General features: G+C 42.3%; 1 long non-coding RNA gene across 1 annotated transcript; it reads right to left on the reverse strand.

Moving 5' to 3' along the window:
- Positions 1 to 3,667: 3,667 nt before the first annotated feature.
- On the reverse strand, positions 3,668 to 6,867 carry LOC307215357. Its single transcript, XR_013838481.1, has 3 exons — positions 6,672 to 6,867; positions 5,902 to 6,189; positions 3,668 to 3,752 (listed from the first exon to the last, which is right to left on the reverse strand). It is a non-coding gene; the product is annotated as an uncharacterized lncRNA (long non-coding RNA).
- Positions 6,868 to 7,121: the final 254 nt, after the last annotated feature.

Below are 7,121 nucleotides of genomic sequence, written 5' to 3' on the forward strand. Positions count from 1 at the left end.
AGGATTACATAAAACAGTTGCAAGGCAGTCAGGCCCTGAGCCCCCCTTCCAGACTGCCGCGCCCTGGCAATTTGTGCCCGCTTCTTCCCCCATCTTGTCAGCCCTGGGAAAAACAAAACATTTGGTTAGTTCAGTGACATGTTAACAAACGACTTTGAAATTGCATTTTCTCTCTCTTTGTTGTCTGGCTAGATACAGCTCCTAATGGACAAACCTATTCTGCGAAAAGCAGGCTGGAACAGCAGAGGAGAGGCAGACAGGCAGGTCTTTAAGGCTGACTCTGTCCAGGCCCATGAGGTATCCTGTTCTCATCCAGGCATGCCACAAAATTGATGCTATTAGTGTTACATGTGGCATCCGTGCTGTAGTTGGCTCATCCAAACCCATGGCCAGCCCAAAACAGTTTCTTGCCAAAAGAAAAATGCAAGATGGTACCCCCCCAAAAAAAACAAAATTCCATGTATGGTAGTTGACTGGACTGGGAACTGAATCTTACTTCAACACTGGTGACGGAATAGCATCCTCCATCACACTTGAAGCAGCAAGACACACTGCAGGGGGCGAGGAGGCTATGTGGCAACAGAAGGGAATGGCTGGTTGCTCAGGAAGAATAGCCAGGGACTCTTACTCTGCCCCGGAAAACCTGCTGCATGAGGCAGTTGCCTCATTATGCCTAATGGAAGGGATGGCCCTGCTCAACCTCTTAAAAATGCAGCAAGATTTTGCAGAAGTTGCTCCATTCACATTCAAAATATCTGGATGACGTCAATGTGTATTTTAAAAATATTTTTAAATATATCCTCCTTGTTTACATAACAGTGTAAATATTCCATAATTTATATATCCTTAGCCAAAGGAAGAATGCTAGAAGGCAAGAATGGGAGACAGGTTGGGGCGATTGGTTTCAACCGACTGAAAATTCATTCAAAGGCAAATAAATGCCTTTCATTACCAACACTGTTTCTAACCCATACATCCACGTCTCCCTCTCCCTCTCTCTGTCTTCTCCTTTAGCCTCCAAGAGGTTAAAATGATCTCAATAACATCCTTTAGTAGAACCCTCATCTTCCGCTATACATTTTGCTATACATATCTGAACACCTCTCAAGATACTACAAGCAAATTTGACATGATGGTTCCTGGCATCAAGGAGCAGGTTTTTGTCTATGTTGGGATACAATCGGACACCATTTTGAATCAAGATGGTAGACTGAACCTTTTGAAATGGCACTAATGTTACCCACTGATTTAAAAACTGTCCTGATTTTTTTGTTGTTGTTTCTTAGCGCAACATCAGATACTTGGTGTAATCATCTGGTTCAGGCGAAATTCCAGCATACCTCAGTGACTAGTGTCCCCTGTTGTTTCCCCCAGTCTTTTATATAGCTTATCCTTTTGGGATTCTTTCAACTCATTGTTTCATAATCATATTTATACATGTACAAGCTGGAATAACTCATATATCAACTGCCTGTTTACTATATTTGTCCTCTAGTTGTTTCTTTTGAGTAACAAAACAGCTCCCCCCTCCAGAAACAGATCCTTAAATTTAATTATTGATTATTTTCCCTTGTTGCTACAGTTGCCAGTTAAATTTCCTTGATTAAAATTCCACATCCCAAAACCACTGTATCTATCCCAAATCTTCAAAATCAAAGCTATTTTAATTATCAGTCTCCATCTCCTAGAAACCATAATATGTATTTCAGTGGTGTCTCAAAATAAAACTGCTCAAATTATCTCCATTAGGACTCGTCATCATCAAGGACCCCCTGAGCTACAAATTGCAGCTGACAGGCATTATCAGCTTTTATGATTTCCTCTTATTTCCTGATACTCTTTCATCTCTAAAAAAATGTTTGGTTTTTCACTTGATTCATAGATCACTTGATCTGTTGCTATTTGCCACATTGAACAACCTAAGCATTAGCAAGTAACATTTTCTTGCAGTTTCCCATTCCGTGCTGGTGTTTTCAAAAGATCATCTGCCACACACGGAAGCTGTGAGTAGACAAAGTAGGAACATTAAACATATAAAACTGCCTTATACTGAATGAGACTTTGGATCCCTTTAGCTCTGTATTGCCCACATAGATTGAGATCCAATGTAGCTCATAAGGCTTTCAGACTGGGGACATTCCCCATCCTACCAGGAGACGCCAGAAACTGGCACCTCCTGCAAGCAAAGCAGTATGGGCAGTGAGCTTCATTTGTTTCTCAAAGCTTCACCTGTTGGCCAATAGTCACTATCTTCAAGGAAATTTGGAGGCAAATGGGAGGGCAGGCCCTATCATTAGGTAAAATGAGGCAGCCTCCTCAGGCTGCAAATGCTGGATGTTGGCTGCAAATAGATTTTTCTTTTCTAGAAGCAAATAGTATGGAAATGAGCACCAAACTGGCACTACATTCTGCTGAATTTATTGAATTGGCTTTTATATTTTGTGAAAGCTCAGGTATAATGCAGAGATTAACAGTTAGGAAGATGTCCGGAAAATGGAATGTGCAGCCTTAGACAAAAAGCAGAGAAGCACTTCTGATTCCTATGCAACTTGCTTAGCTGTTTGCAATTCCAAGGTTCTTCCTCACTGATCACACACATTTCTCTGCACAATTTCCAACTCTGTTCTAGGGTGAATCCCATTTTTAAATTTCTTAAGGCTTTCACCCACTCTTTTAGGGCAAAACAGGGCAAAAAGGGAGGAGGGTTGTTAAAGAAAATGCTCCAGCTGCATTTCAGGAGCAGTCAAATGAAGTATAGAAAAGGTTCAACAAAGTGACAGCAGCATGTTCTAGCTGAAAGAAAAGATATTCTTATCTGACAGATAAAATGTTGTATCGCCTGTGCTTCACAAAAATAGCTTTGTTTCTTTTGACCCTGTCACACTGCTTGACATCCTGGGTCTAAAGGAATAATGTAATCAAAATGAACAAAGTCTTCATTCCTTCTGGTTCCTTTTAAATTGCCAGACTACAAAATGTAGTGTTTACAAGACATACATTCCGGACAAAAGGGGAAAAAAATGCCTCTTTTTGAGGGTTGTGCCTGTCAGACCACAGAGGCACGAACGAAAAAAGACCTCCTCCAACACAAAGACATTTTTCACAGAGTTCTCTGGTCTGAGAGAAAAACCACTCTGGGCTGCCACTTCACTTAATAAAAGACCAGCTCACTCACCTGGGTCTGAGCAGGTCATTGCAACATGTTAATTCTTTTCAGCTTGTGGAAGCCAGCCATATCTCTTCTTTTTCTCCTCAATGCAGGCGAACCAATATTTTTAGAAACTGGTGTGGTTTAGAGGCTGGAATGTTGCGCTTGGCTATAGGAAAGCCAGGTTCAAAGCTCCACTCAGAGCCAATTCACATTTTACCATTTAACCTTCAGGGTTTGTTTTTTGTGTTGTTGTTTTTTTAAGATAGAACCCCAGTTTAAATTGCAATATTCAGTACTGTCAAACATGCAAACACCTTGAAGTGTTTAATCCATGGCACACACTGGGGTTTAATCCATGGCACACACTGAACAGTAGCTCAGAAAATCTCTTCCCTCACCTCCATGTTTACCTCAGGGAAACCTGCCTGCTCAAATGCACTCGTGTCATTTCCAGCTGACATGGTTATACGTTTTGTAGTAATTTGCAGCAAAAGTCACAAAGAATCCCGTGAGACCTTAAAAATGAACAAATTTATTGTTGCACAAGTCTTTCTGAATTCCATCGGATGAATGAAGCATTATCTTCAGTTGACGTGGTCAGCTGAAATATACATGGGGAAATATGCAAAGTGGGGAAATGCAGGTCGTCACATTCACACCATACATTTTAAACACATGACTTTCTTGAAAGACTCCTGGGGTCTGTATTAAACCCCTTGCAGAGCTACAATTCCCAACACCCTTAACAAACTACAGTTCCAAGCATTCTTTGAGGGAAGCCCTGTTTTTAAAATATGCTTTAAATGTTTGGTGTGCATTTGCCTGGAGTTGAAGGGCAATGAAATGCAAAAAGTACTGTCTGTGATAACTCTATTACAGCTTAAATGTATGCAGAATTAACACAGTTCTCCTTCCCAATAGTGGTATTACAGACTATTACACTTCATGCATCTGATGAGGTGGGCTCTATTTCACATAATAAATTTGTTAGTCTTTAAGGTACCTCAAGACTCTTTGTCTTTTTCAGTGGGGGGGGGGTCATTAAACTTTAAGTAACTTTTGAATCCAGGTTTTAAAAGTACAATTTGCATTTGCTGTCAGCTCCAAAGCTCACAGGGTGACCTGGGGCAACAGTCTTTTCCTTACAGTCTAACCTACTCTGGTTTCACCTCAGATCGTATAAATCTTTCACCTTTTACTAACCTACTTCACAAGGTTGTTGTCAGACTAACGTAACTAATAAATAAATTTCAAAGGAAAAGGGCCTTCAAGATACCAGAAATGACCATGGGAGCTGATGATGCGAGCTTGAATTCAAAGTAGGTTAAACTGATTTGCCAGTAATCTAGGGTGTCAGTAATTGCATAATATATCGTGAGTAAAAATTCACCCTACGTTAGTGGTTCATAATGCTGGTGCCCTCAGATAACTAAAACGAAATGAGTGAAGACATTGGTCCAAGTTCTGTGGTGGTGATTTCTATGACATGGACCATTAGCATTCATGCTGGCCTTCTTGAAACAGCAGCTAAGTTGTACTGGTAGTGAATAACCATCTGTGTCTTACAGTTTCTCTCCCCCACTTTGGAACATAAGTTGCTTCCAATCTATCCTGATTTGTTCACACAAGGATTGCAGGGAGGTTAGATGATATCAGTTGCACTTACTGAGAATTAATTCTCATTTGTTTGTGTGGAGGTAATATTGTTATTCTCTCCCACCCACTCCCCAATAAAAAATTAGTTATCCCACACTTTCCAGTTCATTTTCTGTCCTTATTATTTACTTATTGAATTTATATCCTACCATTTTCTCGGAAGAGCTCAAGTTGGTGTAAAAGGTTCTTCCCCTCCTCATTTAATCCTCATGACAATCCTGTGAACCAGGTAAGGCTGAGCTTCATGGCTGAGTGGGGAGAACCCTGGTCTCCCACACTAACCGTTACAGCACACTGGCTCTCACGAGAAGTCAGTTTTGGGAGGAAGCGCATTTGTTGCCCAAGAGTGCCAAATGAACTTTAATTGCACAACATGAATTTGCTGATAAGGGATCGGATCCGACCAGAAAATAGTGACCTTCTGGAAATGCTTTTAAACTGATTGAAAGATTAGGGTGGTTTCATATCAATCCACCCACCCTTTTCTGCCCTCCCACTGAAAACTAAACAAAAAGAATGCTATACTTCCTAACTGTCAAGGACAATATAGAAAAAATTCATTCCAGTAGCACCTTAGACACCAACTAAGTTTGTTATTAGGGACGCAGGTGGCGCTGTGGGTTAAAGCCTCAGCGCCTAGGGCTTGCCGATCGAAAGGTCGGCGGTTCGAATCCCTGCGGCGGGGTGCGCTCCCGCTGCTCGGTCCCAGCGCCTGCCAACCTAGCAGTTCGAAAGCACCTCCGAGTGCAAGTAGATAAATAGGGACCGCTTACCAGCGGGAAGGTAAACGGCGTTTCCGTGTGCGGCTCTGGCTCGCCAGAGCAGCGATGTCACGCTGGCCACGTGACCCGGAAGTGTCTCCAGACAGCGCTGGCCCCTGGCCTCTTAAGTGAGATGGGCGCACAACCCCAGAGTCTGTCAAGACTGGCCCGTACGGGCAGGGGTACCTTTACCTTTACCTTTAAGTTTGTTATTGGTATGAGCTTTTGTGTGCATGCACATACCAATAACAAACTTAGATGGTCTTTAAGGTGCTACTGGAAGGATTTTTTTTTATTTTGTTTCGACTACTGCAGACCAACATGGCTACCTACCTGTGTCAAGTGCTTGTCAGTGCTGTCTTCCCAGGAAATCAGACAGAGGCCATTTGCAGCATGACTCTAACCATGTTTCCTTAGGACAGGCAAGTGGAACTGGAGGCGCTCCATATTTTGTTGGACTATAATTGCTGCCATCCATGATCACTGCTCATACTTTCTGGGGCTGATGGGAGTTAAAGTCCAATAGTATCTGGGGGTGCATAGCGATTCCCAGTCTCTGATTTAGGAACTAACTCCATCCCCAGGTAAGCGAGCATAGGACTGCAGCCTTTGGATGGTTTCCTAGGAAACAACATCAATAAAACCATTCTGATGTGGTTCAATTTCGTGGCCATGTTATATATCTTTCCTGTTATATCAGATGTTTTCTAGCATCTCAATGATGGCTTTTAAAAACTAAAGTAATCTTAACTACTTTTAACTAAAGAATGAGGTGTCAGACCACATGCATTCTTAACCATGTAAACTCAGCTTTTTCTCTACCCCATATTACAGGAATTTTCTCTCTCTCCATCCTGTATGTTACCCAAAATCTATAGCTATATCGGCATTTATTTATTTTTAGCTTGTGCAATGTTAAAGTTCCATGGGGCTCTGAATCTTTGTAAAACTACATATTTTAAAACCATCTTTGGTGCCCCGGCTAGAATCTTATAATTAACTACTTCCCTTAGTTTTGCAGTATTGTACAAAACCCAGCAACAACTGCACCTTTAAAGCATGCAGCCCATACAAGACCTATCCAAGGTCAACATGAGCCTTACCTAGAATTGCACTCCACAGAGACCTCCCCTATGGATAGTTTTTCTGCACAATAAAAGCAGATGGGGGAGAAAAATGGTAAGAAAAGAGCCTTCAGCTCCTGCAGATCTGTCTGCGTCTCTGCAGTGCGATTTGAGCTGTCGCCTGGTGCTTTGATGTGCATCCCTTTCCTTGAAATTCTAAATTGTCTCCCTTGTCATTATTCCCCCCCCTCCCCATCTACTTGCGAGATAGCTAACCTCATTGTGACATCATGCACCTGCCAGTCACAGAGAGTTAAAAGCACCCTGAACGCAGCTCCGTCAGGCTCCACTGCAAACTGACGCAAATGAAACACTTCTCGCTCTCCCCGCAGCTGCCACTGACTGCTCTGACTGTAGCCCCTTAATTCCACTGGGGAGAGTGCAGGAGGGGAGGGGTGTGTGACTCAGTCTGCTCCAGTATGGCCTGGT

The sequence above is a fragment of the Podarcis cretensis genome (genome assembly GCF_951804945.1).
Source record: "Podarcis cretensis genome assembly, chromosome: 4".
Lineage (NCBI taxonomy): Eukaryota > Metazoa > Chordata > Lepidosauria > Squamata > Lacertidae > Podarcis > Podarcis cretensis.